Source organism: Pelophylax lessonae, assembly GCF_965119305.1.
Source record: "Pelophylax lessonae genome assembly, chromosome: 5".
NCBI lineage: Eukaryota > Metazoa > Chordata > Amphibia > Anura > Ranidae > Pelophylax > Pelophylax lessonae.
This window is the reverse complement of record NC_138772.1, coordinates 33,726,037-33,741,123: the sequence shown is the minus strand read 5'-3', so window position 1 is coordinate 33,741,123 and position 15,087 is coordinate 33,726,037. Positions and strand designations below refer to the sequence as shown.

The 15,087-nt window shown below is 46.5% G+C and overlaps 1 protein-coding gene across 1 annotated transcript in view; it reads right to left on the bottom strand.

The window, feature by feature from the left end:
* CRHR2 (corticotropin releasing hormone receptor 2) overlaps nt 1-15,087 on the bottom strand; it is a 512,276-nt gene that overhangs the window by 322,343 nt on the left and 174,846 nt on the right. The gene's annotated exons all lie outside the window — the stretch shown is intronic.

Below are 15,087 nucleotides of genomic sequence, written 5' to 3'. Positions count from 1 at the left end.
AGCCAACAACTTAGCTTGTACTGGAATCTCAGTTTATTGAACAGTCACACAGAATTTATATACAGCATGGACCTCGACCTCCTGATCAGATTACCACACACAGGTCAGGGTTTGCCTGATTACATCATCATATGCAGATGAAATTGTATACAGAAATAGAATTAACCGGAACTAATTATCTAGCCATCTGGACAGAAACAATGTAAGGTCATTAACATTTAACAATGGAACAGACAGACTTAACAATCCACATCACACCTCAATAGACAGACAATAGGGAGAGCCTGCCAATGACAGTCTGTCTGTCTCCTACATTGAAGTACATGGAATACACATCTAAGCATTGTTTTGAGTATTTAGGAGTCACAGACTTCATGGCAACAGGCTACAGGTCTCACAGTGTAAAGTGGGATTAAATCTTCATATTTCTTGAGAGATATTGTTGATAAATATTACTCTCCCATTTGAAGTTATCCAAACCATTTTCTCAGTGTCCATTAAGTATCTGTCTTTCACTCCCAGTGACGGTGAGTACCATCACACTATATATATATATATATATATATATATATATATATATATATATAAAAATATGAATATAGATATATATATACAGTATATATACATACTGTATATATATATATATATATATATATATATATATACTTATTTAAAATGAGAAAAAATATATTAAATATATATATTAATATATTAATATATATAATAATATACTGTATAATGCGTGTACACATTAGAGGAAGCCATTTCAGTCCAGGAGAGGAGCCGGTACAACTGTGCAAGACTGAAGGAAAAGTTGGCTTTCAGCTTTAAGAAGTGGCCAGAGAGAAGAATGTAAAGCATTCAGATCTTCGGCATCAGGCAGCCTTGCATTTTTTATATATTTTTTTAAATAAATCATCCGATTATATACATCCTCAGCCTCCTGCTGACAACACTTTGCATTTAATCAGAGGTATTTCCATCTAAGAGGCAGAAAAAAAGAAAAGCTGTCTCTATCTGCGAATCTATTTGATGCAGAATACATGTTACATGCAGGGCTTAAATAAAACATCCCTTTAATGGAGTTTTTACATAGAGATTGCACATTATTGATGTGTACATGACCTGAGACGCTGGGAATGGGCCATTGTTATACTTTTTATATAGCATTAGGAATATTAACATATATTTATTAAAATCCATAAACTCTGCATACGTATATAGCCGCAAGCTTACCTAAAGAACGCGCTTCTCATACGGAGCAGAGCTACTCTGTGCTTTTTTCAGGGAAATACCTGTTTTTTTTTTAACTCTTCCAGCTTGTAATCTGTTTATTAAATTTCCCAACATGATGCCCCCTGCTGGTGAGATGTTAATAAATGTCCTTCACTTTGAGAGCAAGTAGCCAACATTTTGCGCGACTGCTCGCTCTCAATCCTGGCTCTGGCTCTCATTTAAAGCTGGGGTTCCAGCTGATGATTGCAAACCAATCAGAGTAGTTTATGATCATGTGACCGCCAGGTCAGGTCTGATATAGTCATTTCATGCAGGCTGGAGGCTTCATTGACAAAAATGAAAGCCTGTAGAGGAACACCACCACTTTCAGTCTAACTTGTTAATCTGCAGTGCTGTCAATGATAAGTGTAGCTGCCAGAATCTATTTTATGATTTAAAAAAATCATTATTTATAAAAAAAAAAATATATATATATATATATATATATATTACAATTTTGCACATTTGTCAACCTATTACAGAGCTATTTGTTTTTAACCACTTCCATACTGGGCGATTTCTGGCACTCCGCTCCTACATGTAAAAATCATAATTTTTTTACTAGAAAATTACTCGGAACCCCAAAACATTATATATATATCTATATATATATATATATAGATATATATATACAGTATATATATATATTTTTTTTAGCAGAGACCCTAGGGAATAAAATGGCGGTCATTGCAACTTTTTTTTTTATTCCATAAGGTTTATTGGGAAGAAAAGAGAAAGGAGTACAGATACATTGTAATCGTAAATACGTACGGTCCAAGTTAACAGTTCGGAAAAATACAAACATAGTAAAAACAAATTTTGTAGTTTTGAACAGGTAGAATGCCAAAAACGTATCCAAAAAGCTGTAACTCAAAACTCATGCAGATGAATGAATATGAGGGTGAAACTCAGAGAGTGGTAGAGTGGGACAGCAAAATAGGCGTGTGAGCAATCAAAAGCACTTTTGATTTTGTCCCATAAATGTGGGGACTGAAGGGGGTGTAGTAATTTTAGCTATGTGTTGTTGAGTAAGTGTGGGGGAGTGAAGAGTTGCGCATTGATAGAGTGGAGAAGAAGGTAGAGAAAGAGGGTGAAATGAAGTAAGTAGAGAGGGGGGAGTGAGGTTGAGGAACAAGCAAAGGATGGGGGGAGGAAGAAAAAAAAAAAAGCCCAAAATAGGGATGGGGGAGGGGCCAAAGGGTATGTTTAGTCGGGTTTATAAGGATGTGTCTCTGGGTATTGTGTTTTGGGAGCAATATTTTGTTTAAGTTCTAAACATATTAAACGAGATATTAAATATTTGTCTGACCTAATCAAAGTGTCTGGTTGTCTTGATATTTGCAAATAAGTTAGCAGGAGGGGACTTAGCGCCGGTTCACATACACGCGACGCTACTTCCCGGGGCGACCTCCGAGATTGCGGTGCGAGCAGCGCTCCGCGACCTCGGAGCGGCCGCCACGGACTTCATAACATTGAAGTCTATGGCGGTCGCCTCCGGGTCGCCCCAAAGACTTGTGTCGCTCCTATTAGAACTGGTCCACAGCTTCCCTATGGGAGGCGACCTGTGAGGCGACCAGGTCGCCTCACAGGTCACCTTAGTGTGAATGGGGGCATAAAGAAGTTAGATTATTGAGGGTTCATCACTGAACGGCAACTTTTTATGTCACACAGTATTTTCGCAGAAATTTTTCAAATGAATTAAAAAAAAAAAAAAAAATAGTTATATGAATGAATAAAAAACACAAACCACCAAAGTTTGCTCAATTTTATTGTATAATGCGAAAGATGATGTTACACCAAGTAAATAGATACCTAGCATGTCACGCTTTAAAATTGCGCACACTCGTGAAATGACGCCAAACTTCGGTACTTAAAAATCTCTACAGGCGACGCTTTAAAAATGTTTACAGGTTACCAGTTTAGAGTTACAGTGGACGCCTTGGGCCAGAATTGTGGCTCCCACTCCAACGTTCGCGGCGATACCTCACATGTATGGATTGAATGCCGTGTACATATGTGGCCAAGCGTACGCATCTGCGTGCAAGCACGCGGGGACGAGGGCACTTTACTTTTTTTTTTTATTGTTTATTTTATTTTTATTTATTTATTTTTACACTTTCCCTTTACTTTTTTTTTTTTTTCGATCACTTTTATTCCTATTACAAGGAATGTAAACAACCATCGTAATAGGAATGACAGGTCCTCTTTATGGAGAGATCTGGGGTCAATAAGACCTCAGATCTCTCCTACAGGCTGGAAAGCCTGAGATAAAAGAAAAAAAAAATGATCTTGGCTATTCAGCAGAGATCAGGGCAGTATTGACAAATGCCGGACCTCCGAGAGTTATAAAAACTGCCGGGGACCATCTGGTCCTCACAGTCTCTACAATGTACGATCGCACTGGTGAGCCAGTAGATGCACCGGAGGGTGGCGGGAGTGGGGGGATGTCCCCTCCCGCCGCCTGTCAGAACAATCAAGCAGCTCAACAGCCGCTATGATTGTTCTTATGGTGAAGGGAATCGCCGGCTAAAAAAAAATGATGTCTGAATGATGCCTGCAGCTGCACCCATTATACAGATATCCCCACTTAACCACTTAAGCCCCGGAAGATTTTACCCCCTTCCTGACCAGGGCCTATTTTGCGATTCGGCACTGCGGGACTTTAATGGACAATTGCGCGGTTGTGCGACGCTGTACCTAAACGAATTTGACATCCTTTTTTTCCCACAAACAGAGCTTTCTTTTGGTGGTATTTGATCACCTGTGCGATTTTTGATCATGCGCTATAAACAAAAAAAGAGCGTCAATTTTGCAAAAATAACAATATTTTTCACATTTTTTTATATGAAATTCCCACAAAAAAAATGTAAAAATCTTTTAACATTTTAGGCCAATTTGTTTTATGCTACATATGTTTGGTAAAAAAAAAAAATCGCAAAAAGCGTATTTTGATTGGTTTGCGCAAAAGTTATTGCGTTTACAAACTAAGGGAAAGATTTTTGTCATTTTTGTGTTTTTTTTTTTAACGAGTAATGGCGGCGATCTGTGATTTTTTTTTGCGGGACTGCGACATTGCGGCGGACAGACCGGACCCTTGACTGACATTTTTGACACTTTTGGGGGTACCAGTGACATTACTACAGTAATCAGTGCTATACATATGCACTGTTACTGTAAAAATTACACTGGCAGTGAAGGGGTTAACTTTTTTTGAGAGGGAGGGGTTAAGTATGTCCCTAGGGGCGTGCTTTTAACTGTGTTTGGATGTGGCTACTGGTGTAATATGCTACATAGCAGAACCGTATGATCTCCATTCTTACACAGGGAAGAATGACAGGCGGCTTTGTTTACATTAGCCGCCTGCCTCTCTCCCGCTGTAACGGACAAACGCGCAGGGGGGTCAGTGACCAAGCGGGGGCGGGAGCACGCCTCCGGCGGCGCACGCTCGCTCCTTAGAGCCTCACAGGCTAGCGACATAGTCCTACGTCGCTTTGCCTGTGAGGGGCTGACCGCCGTAGTAAATAGTCGTGCGGCGGTCGGCATGTGGTTAAAGCCCAGGACGTCACATGACGTCCAGCGGTAAGTAAGAGGTTAAAAAAAACTGTGAAAAAGAAAAGCCTAACCCCCGGTTCACAGTGCCGCAACTTGTCATGCGACTTGAGATTTCAAAGTCCCTTGAGGAGTCCCCACCCATTAACAGCAATGGATCTCTTCTAATCGGTGCGACTTAAAAAAAAAGTTCCTGCACTGCTTTGGTGCAATTTCAACACAACTTACGTTGATTTCTGTTAAAATCATATGCAAGCCACAATGAAGTTGCACAGGGATGTCGGATTCAAAGTCGCGCAACTTTGAAGCCGCAGCAATGTGCCTACACAGTACACAACTGTGAACCACAAGCTAATCAATATTATCAGAGGCAGTGTTGCTTGATCCGCTGCACATGCTCCTTACCTGGGGAAGACGCCACCAGGACCTATTCAGCTTACAAGTCTCCAGGGGAATCTTCTCTTCATCAGAGCCTTCACCTGGCTCTGATGAAGTGGGGCTCCCCCTCGAAATGTGTAAGCAGAATAGATCCAGATGGCATCTTCCCCAGGTAAGGAGCACATGCAGTGGATTGAGCAACACTGCCTCTGATAATATTGATGAGCTTGTGGTTCACAGTTGATTAAAAATCTATTTTGATTTTATCAATAAATAGTTTATTAGGGTACTGCGCTAGGCTGGTGTTCCCTCTTTTTTTTTGCTTTTGTAGTGTTTTTATTATATATCAGTGGTTCTTCCAAAGCCTTCTATATCCCAACAGTAAAAACAATAAAAGTTTGTTCTCACACAATAAAAGTATGGGAATGCAAAATAGGTATTGGAATGCTGGAATGCTCTGGGTGGGGTTAAGTGTCATGGGGGAGGAGGGGGGGATCTGCAGAAGACGTGGTGGATCTGTAGGGAATAAGGTTTCGGGAGGAAGCTGGGGGGGGGGGCAACTGTGGGGAATGAGGTTCTCTGGAGGAGGCTGGGGATCTTTCCAGGAGGCTGGAGGGTTTGTAGGGGCAATGTACAGGAGTGGAGGACCCTACAGGGGCTAGGGGGCACTGTAGGACACTGTTGGGGTTAGGGGCAGATGGCGCCATATTCCATAGCAGTACACATCTAACTAATCAAGCTTGCTTACTATTAAATATTGGTCATATTATTATTATACAGGATTTATATAGTGCCAACAGTTTGCGCAGCGCTTAACAAAATGAAGGCAGACATTACAGTTACAATACACTTGGTACAAAAGGAATCACAGGGCCCTGCTCGTTAGAGCTTACAATCTAAGAGGGAGGGTCAATTGATACAAAAGGTAATAGCTGTGGGGGATGAGCTGATAGAGAAAGTGGCTTCTTTAACCGCTTTATGACTGCCCGCCGCAGATATACTGCGGCAGGCAGCCGCTCCCAGGCGAATCGCCGTACATCTACGGCGCTTGCTCTCGGGAGGCTAGGGGGGCGCTCCCGCCCCCACTCCTTAGCGGGGAAGCCGATGCAGCAGGCAGGCGGCTCCGATTGCCGTCTGACACCCGCGATCGCTCCCCGCTGAGAGACAATAACCCCTCCTCTGCACTTAAAAGCATTCAAAACAGCCACGTTTGGCTGTTTTGAACGCTGTCATTTTTTTTAATCTGGCGCCGAGTACCCGGAAGTGATGTCATGACATCACTTCTGGGTTTTTGCATGGAGACCCGATCAAAGCCGAATGCGGCTTTGATCGGGTCTTCTCTTCGGTGGCCATGCAGACTGGTTGCCCCGGTCTCCGGGTGGGACGGGAGACCTAGGGCGAGCGGCGGAAGGCGGCAGGGGGACGTCCCCTCCGGCTCCTTGTAATGACAGCCGAGCGGCTTCTCAGCCGCATCGGTTGTCATTACAAGACAGCCAACAGTCGGCTATGGACGTCGGTACCAGGATGATGCCTCTAGCTGCAGGCATCACTATGGTACAAGCACTTTCCGAAATATCGGCAATATCGGGACTGGGATACAGGGAGGGGGGCTGCAAAAGGGACTGGGATACATGGAGGGGGCCGTGGAAGGGACTGGGATACAGGGAGGGGGGCTGTAGAAGAAACTGGGATACATGGAGGGAGGCTGTGGAGAGGACTGGGATTCATGGAGGGAGGCTGTGGAGGGGACTGGGATACATGGAAGGGGGCTGTGGAGGGGACTGGAATACATGGAAGAGGCCTGTGGAGGGAACTAGGATACATGGAAGGGGGCTGTGGAAGGGACTGGGATACATGGAAGGGGACTCGGATACAGTAAGGGGGGCTGTGCAATGGGCTGGGATACAGGGAGTGGTCTGTGGAGGGGACTGGTATACAGGGAGGGGGACTGTGGAGGAGATTGGGATACATGGAGGGAGCCTGTGTAAGGGACTGGGATACATGGAAAAGGGCTGGGGAGGGGGCTGGGATACAGTAAGGGGGGCTGTGGAGGGGACTGGGATACAGGGAGGAGGCTGTGGAGGTGACTGGGATATATGGAGGGGGCTGTGGAGGGGACTGGGATATGGGGGGGGGGTGTGGAGGGCACTGGGATAAAGGGAGTGGGACTGTGGAAAGGACTGGGATACATGGAAGGGGACTGTGGAGGGGATTGGGATACAAGGAGGGGGCTGTGTAGGGGACTTGGATACAGTAGGGGGGTTGTGGAGGGGACTGGGATACATGGAAGGGGGCTGTAGAGGGGACTGGGATACAGGGAGGGGCATAGGTGTGCGCAGCCTATTGCATTAGGGTGTGCACCCCAAAACTCAAACTCACATGCGCACACATATATATATATATATATATATATATATATACACATACACACGCAAACACCCTTATAAATAAATGTGAACAAACATTTAAATGTATCAAAACATTTTTTAAATGTATTAAATAAATAAATAAAACACTTTATTTTTGTAACTTATTACAACATTTAATTGTTTATAGTGGTTGAAGGGCAGTAAAAATCTGCTTTCGAAACATTCTTTTACCACCCCTCAACCGCTACCATCTTTTAGCTGTAGAGGCAGCAGCTGGGCATGTTCATATGCCACAGCTGCAATTTTATCCCCTGTTGCTTTCAGCAGGTGTAGAACCCACTGACTGTGACCCATTCAAATGAATGGTGGCATTCTGCAAGCGCCCCACAACCATGTGCAATGTAGAGTTCAATGGGTTAAAGCAGGTGGTGAGGAGGCAATACAATGCCTCTTCACCTCCTCTAAAATGCTCTCTGAAGATCAATCTGTTTGTGGATCGCTCTTCAGAAAACAAAGCATTTGTGAAGGAGCCGCTACATATTCCACAGTGGCCACAGTGCTCCCCTCACATCAGAGTCCTCCTTTACATCTGAGTCTACAGCATTTCCCCTAAAAGCAGAGTCAATAGTGTTTAGCCTATCACAGTTACCCCCCTTAAATCAAGGTTCCCAGAGAGCCTCCCTCACATCAGAATCCTCAGAGTTCCCCTTTACACTGGGAAATTGGATGTAAAGAGTACTGTGGACTCTGGTGTAAAGGAGGGAGCAGTATGGGGGGGCAGCATGATGGGAGAGGGAAAGCGTGATGGGAGGGGGGCAGTGGAGGGAAGTATGGGGGAACAGTGTGCCAGGAGTGGGTAGTATGATATGGGGGCAGCACAATTGGAGGGGACAGTGGAGGGCAGTACTGGGAGACAGTGTGCCAGGAGGGGTAGTATGGGGGGGCAACATGATGGGAGGGGGACAGCGTAATGGGAGGGGGCCAGTACTGGGGGAGTTTGCCAGGAGGGGGTAGTATGGGGGGCAACAGGATGGGAGGGGACAGTATGGAGGGGACAAAATAACAGGAGGGGGCAGTATGGGGGGCAGCAGTGGGGGTATAGTGTGCCAAGAGGGGGCAGTAAGGGGGGAGGGCAGCATGATGGGAGGGGGCAGTATGGAGGGGACAAAATAAAAGGAGGGGGCAGTATGGGGGGGGCAGAGTGACAGTCACTAGGACACCAGGCTGGAACACTACACTCTGCTGTGGCAGACATTGCGTTTGTGTCTTACCAGGCAGAAGAGCCTAGGAGGCATTTCTAGCATTTCTCCTTTCATTTCAGCGGCAGGAACAGCATTGACAGAAGAGGCGGGAGCTGAAGCTGGAGTTGGGGGGCGGAGCTAGGAGGCAGTCCTAGGTACGGATGCTTGTCACCATCGTGGATAGCTAGCAGCAGTCTGGATAGGAGGTCCGGTGGGACGGCATACACTAACAACCGATCCCGCTCCTGCAGCCACTGAAAGCCCTGCAGGAGTCAAGAAGTGAATAAGGAGATCGGTTCTCCTATATGCCGCCCCGCTGGCTCCCCTATCCAGCCTGATGCTAGCTGTCCCACTATCCAGGATGGTGACAAGTAGTCATCTGTACCTAGAACCGACACAGCAGTGAAGACAAATGTGACTGACAGGGGAGCTACAGGGGCGCCTTTCAGCACGGGGCCGGGTCGCACCCCTATTGTTTTGCCACTGTGATATTTGCTACCTCTATAGTCTAGCTACAGCATACCTGACAGCAGGCGGCGGATTGATATTCAGCTGTCAGTGATGCTGTAGCCGGAACTATAGAGGTAGCATCGGAAAATGCGGCCGCCTGCCTGCTTAATCCGCGGTCAGTGACTTCACATGTAGGAGGTACACAGCCGACAGACTCACAGCGCTGCCATTATACATTAGCAGAGGTGCTGAAATAGAGTTTGATTCCCACACATTCTGCCAGCAAAAAAGCCCTGGGGTGTGCCAGATGTGCCTGGGCATTAGGGTGTGCCCAGGCACACCCGGCACACCCCGTGCGCACGCCTATGGGGAGGGGGCTGTGTAGGGGACTGGGATATGGGGGGGGGGGTGTGGAGGGCACTGGGATAAAGGGAGTGGGACTGTGGAAAGGACTGGGATACATGGAAGGGGACTGTGGAGGGGATTGGGATACAAGGAGGGGGCTGTGAAGGGGACTGGGATACAGTAAGGGGGGTTGTGGAGGGGACTGGGATACATGGAAGGGGGCTGTGGAGGGGACTGGATAAAATGGAATGGGGCTGTGGAGGGAACTGGGATACAGGGAGCGGGGCTGTGGAAGGGACTGGGATACATGGAAGTGGACTGGGGTACAGGGAGGGGGGCTGTGGAAGGGACTGGGATACAGGGAGAGGGGTGTGGAGGGGACTGGGATACAGGGAGGGGGGCTGTGGAAGGGACTGGGAAACATGGAGGGGGGCTGTGGAAGGGACTGGGATACATGGAGGGATGCTGTGGAAGGGACTGGGATACATGGAAGGGGGCTGTGAAAGGGACTGGGATACAGGGAGGGGGGCTGTGGAAGGGAATGGGATACATGAAAGGGGGCTGTAGCAGGGACAGGGATACAGGGAGGGGGCTGTAAAAGGGACTGGGATACATGGAGGGGGGCTGTGGAGGGGACTGGGATACAGGGAGGGGGGCTTTGGAATGGACTGGGACACATGGAAGGGGGCTGTGGAGGGGACTGGGATACAGGGAGGAGGTTGTGGAAGGAACTGGGATACATGGAGGGGGGCTGTAGAGGGAACTGAGATACACGTAAGGAGGGGCTGGGATGCAAGGGGGGGCTGTGAAGGAGACTGGGGTTCAAGGAAGGGGGGCTGTAAACAGGACTGGGATACAAGGAGTGTGGCGTTGCAGGGTTCTGCATGCAAGTAAGGGGGGCAGCTGTGAAAAGGGAAGGGGTGCAAGAAAGGTGGGGCTGTAGAAGGGACTAAGTCAAAAGTAAAGGGGATTGGGGTACAAGTAATAGGGGGTTGTAAAGGGGACTGGAGTACAACGGAGCTGTGAAGGGGACTGAGGTGCAAAGAAAGGGGATGTGAAGGGGACTTGGATGCAAGAAAGGGGGGCTGAGGACACTGATGTAAAGGGGGAAGGTCTGTGATGTAAGGAGGGGGGCTGTTATGTGAAGGGGGAAAGAGGGCATTGATGTAAAGGGGGCTGAGATGTAAATGTGGGTACTTTGAGGTATGTGATGTAAAGCATGCACTGTATTGTAAAGGGGTGCTGTATTGCTACTAGTTGTCTTCAGGCAAGGTCCAGAGGCGCAGGTGTAGGCCTGCTGACCACAGCTGAAGTAATCGGTAGAGAGGCGCTGCAAAAATCTCCACCCCCGCCACTTCCACCGTATACATGGGCAGGGGAAAGGGGGTAGAGGCAATGGTAGGGCGGCAAAATGAGGATTCGCCTAGGGTGTCAAAAATACTTGCATCAGCCCTGCATAAAACAGCATTTGAAACAGAACACCAACAGATGTAAGAGTAGACAATGGTGGTGTCTGCTGGTAGGCATGATGTTTGCACCTAAAGTCTAAAAAATGACAGGTTCACTTTAAAGGTAAAAATAAAATGCACTGTAAATGTTGTGAGTAAATTCTGCATGATGGGAAAAAATGGAACCGAAAACAGATTGGTGTTAAAAATATCTTTCAGAAACAAGAACTACATTTTCAAAACTGCCCCCCGAGGCATGTTCTTACTCCTAAGTCCGTTGTCTAAGTGCGAGTAAGAAAAGCAAACTTGAATTTGGCCCGGAGCTACGCACCCGTCACTGCGCATTTCCTTTCCGCTGTTTCAGCTTAGGTGAGTTAGAACGACAGCTTACCACAAAAACAAGAATTACGACGGGAACCAAAATACCTTCTGAGTGGAGACGTCTGCTTCCAACTAAACATTTATAACGTCAAAAACCTTTGTTTTATGAAAGCCAATTTTTTTTTTGCTGCCAAGGAGAGCCATGAGCAGCCCAGCAATCACACTTCCAATGCCCCACATGGCTTGTGGGCAATAAGCAGCTCCCCCAGATCTTGCAATTGAGAGTGTATATCAGTGGTGCCGGGAGGGGCCTGACTTGGGCTATAGTATATCGTCAATATATCTACACATGCACACACACATACCTGTAGACGATTGAGCTTTGAGGTGCACAACCTGTGACGGGGTTCACCGTCACTGGAATTTAAGGGCAGATGGGTGATGGTTTGGATTGCTTCATATTTGTTAGCAAGGTCTCCATGTAGAAATATTGAGATTTGTTCCCATTTGCCATGAGGTCTCTGACCAGGAAGTACAACTCCTAATATGGTCATTCCAGGAAGTTCAATGAGGAGACTGACTGTCTAACAATGTTGCTTTTGTCTGAGGTGGCTTTCCATTCACCTATTGTCGGGTGTGCTAATGAACCCACCTGTTGTCTGCTAAGGGATGTATTGACACTCAGAGTAATGTGTATTGGGGGCTCGTTATGGAACCATTGTTCTGTGTCTGGCTATTGTGTACATTGATTGTCCCCTGGGGGTTTCTGTCTCATTACACATAACAGTGCTTCTACTCAAGCTATCGGACCAATCCCTGCTGACTCATTTTCAAGTCCTCATTTGCATGGCTAAGGAGGACCTGAAGGAGAACGGCATGTACTTTGCAATTGACCAATGGGAAAGCGGTTGTTTGGGGCAGGATGTTCCAAATTCTGTATAAAAGTGTGTTGTGTACTTCCAATAAACGTCTTCCTGTTTGAACTTACATACAGCCTGCCTGGTGTTTGTTCTAATGGATTCCGAACGGCACATAGCTGTAGTTCGGATCCCGGAGCCTTGGTTGACCGAACCATCAGACGTTGCGATCTGCAAGCTGACTCACTAGAAACAGAGGAGTGTCAAGAGAGCGGAAGCGAGCGAGCAAGGGTCTCGTTACACAACCTAATTCAACAGGCTGTGCCCACCTATGAGTAAAACCTTTATGCCAAAAAAAACTGCTGTAACTGATTATAAAGCGTGAGCTGGCGTTTGGCTTCAGTTGGTTAGTATATCTAAATCTGCTAGTACGTCTAACGGTCCCCTCCTCCCCAGAAGGACAGCTGTCTGTCTGCTGTGCCTCCTGTTTTCCTTCATCCAGAGCGGGGGGGGGGGGGGGTGTCTCTAATTCAGGATATGTGGTACTTGCCTAATCACCAGGTGATAACACGAGAAAAAAAAATGCCAAAGATAAGAAAACAAATACAGGCACCACATCTAATGATTGGTAAGCTGCAGCACATGACATTTTTGGTTTTGCTTTTAAAACCGCTTTCAGTATACGGGGCCCCATGTGAAAATCCAGGAGAAGCATACACTCTTCTTTCTACACGACAATGGCTGCATTTCAAAGTCGCAAATAATATTTCTCCATTTCGGTATCGGGAATCATTAGTCATAATTAAATCCAAAACAATTAATATGCAAACATTAATCAAGGGGACGCAGCAGCGTGACAGGTAAACGGAAAACACTAATCGTGAAATATAACCGTCTGAATAGATGCCAATCATGTTTCATTTATTTTCTGATTATATTATTAAACACCCAATTATAATTATGTACATATCATTTTCCACTTTAATTGCGTACTTATAGTGAACCGCGCTCAGTCAGGAAATATGTCACCTGACTACTAATGTGGATACAGAATAACTTCATAGATCATGTTTAATTGCTTAGGTTTAGTTCTGAGCTGGAGGTGTTAGGGCCGGCTTTCACACCCTTCCATTGAAAACTGTGGCAAAAATGCGTTTTTGATGCTTTTTTAAAGAGAAGTTCCGCCCCCCCCCCCCCCCCCCCCATGAAAAATAAATAAAGTCAGCAGCTACAAATACTGTAGCTGCTGACTTTTTAATAGTCCAGGGAGCCCGCAATGTCGAACCCAAAGCCGATTTTCGTATCAGTTTTCGGGTGCTGCCGCCGCCATTCAGGGTAAGGAAACCTGGCAGTGAAGCCTTTCGGCTTCACAGCCGGTTCTCTACTGCGCATGCGTGAAGCTCACTGTGCTTTGTAGTAGGGATCGACCGATTATCGGCAAAGCCCATATATTGAGGGCCGATCTGCACTTTCCCTGATATATCAGAATCGGCCACCAAGGTTACCGATATTGCTGATATTTCGGAAAGTGCTGTACCGGAGTAATGCCTGCAGCTAGAGGTATCACCCCGGTACCGGCGTCCATAGCCAACGGTCGGCTGTCTTGTAATGACAACTGATGCGGCTGAGAAGCCACTCAGCTGTCATTACAAGGAGCGGGAGGGGACGCCCCCCCTCCTGCCTCCTTCCACGGCTCTCCCGGGTCTCCCGTCTCACCAGGAGACCCGGGCAACCAGCCTGCACGGCCGCCGGAAACCCGATCAAAGCCGCATTAAGCTCTGATCGGGTCTCCATGCAAAAAAACCGGAAGTGATATCACAACATTTCCCTCCACAAAAGTACCTGTCAAGAGAAAAAAAAAAACAAAACATTTAAATGTACGAAAATATCGGCGCATATCGGCCGATACCGATATTTTGGCCAATGCATATCGGCAACGAAAAACCGATATCGGTCGATCACGACTTTGTAATTTGCCCAGGGGCGGAGGAAGAAAGAGGGGGGCCAAACTTCCAAAGACAACGCCCAGAAGTGGGGAAGGGTACCTGTCAAAAACAGTTACCCGTTCCCCCCTCCCCCCCTGAAAGGTGCCAAATGTGGGGAGGAAGCATATAAGCGGAAGTTACACTTTTGGGTGGAACTCGGGTTTAATAGGTTTCCAGTGCATTTTCTGGTTGCCTGACTCCCAGCATGCACCTGGGAAATATGGACATGTGACTCAAAAAACGCACCCAAAATGCATTTTTAACGCATTTTCTATTCATTTCAATGAGGAGATGCAGAGCACCAATACTTCACCAATCAGGACCCAACTGAAAAGCAACGGACCAGTGTAAAGAGTTCCCTAGGATTTAGAGGGATCCATTTTTTTATCCATTTTTCTTCTGATTTTTTTTAATGGAAAAACTGATCAGTGTGAAAGGCATTTAAGGCTAAGCTGAGTTATTTTGAGGGGACAGCAAATTTACACTGTTATACAAGCTGTACACTCACTACTTTACATTGTAGCAAAGTGTCATTTCTTCAGTGTTGTCACATGAAAAGATATAATAAAATATTTACAAAAATGTGAGGGGTGTACTCACTTTTGTGAGATACTGTATAACCACTTACCGCCCGCCCACCGTCAAATGACGGCAGAGCAGTGTGGCTCTCGTTCTGGGATGATGTTATGTGACGGTGCTCTAAAACGGCCGCTCTCGCGCGCCCGCGGGGATCGTGATTGCACCATGTTCCTAGGACACGGTGCAACCCCGATCTTGGTAGAGAGCCAATGACGTGGCTCTTTACCCATGTCATTGGCTGTGTCCAATCACAGCCGGTCACATTTAAATGAGGAAGTGCCGTTATTCGG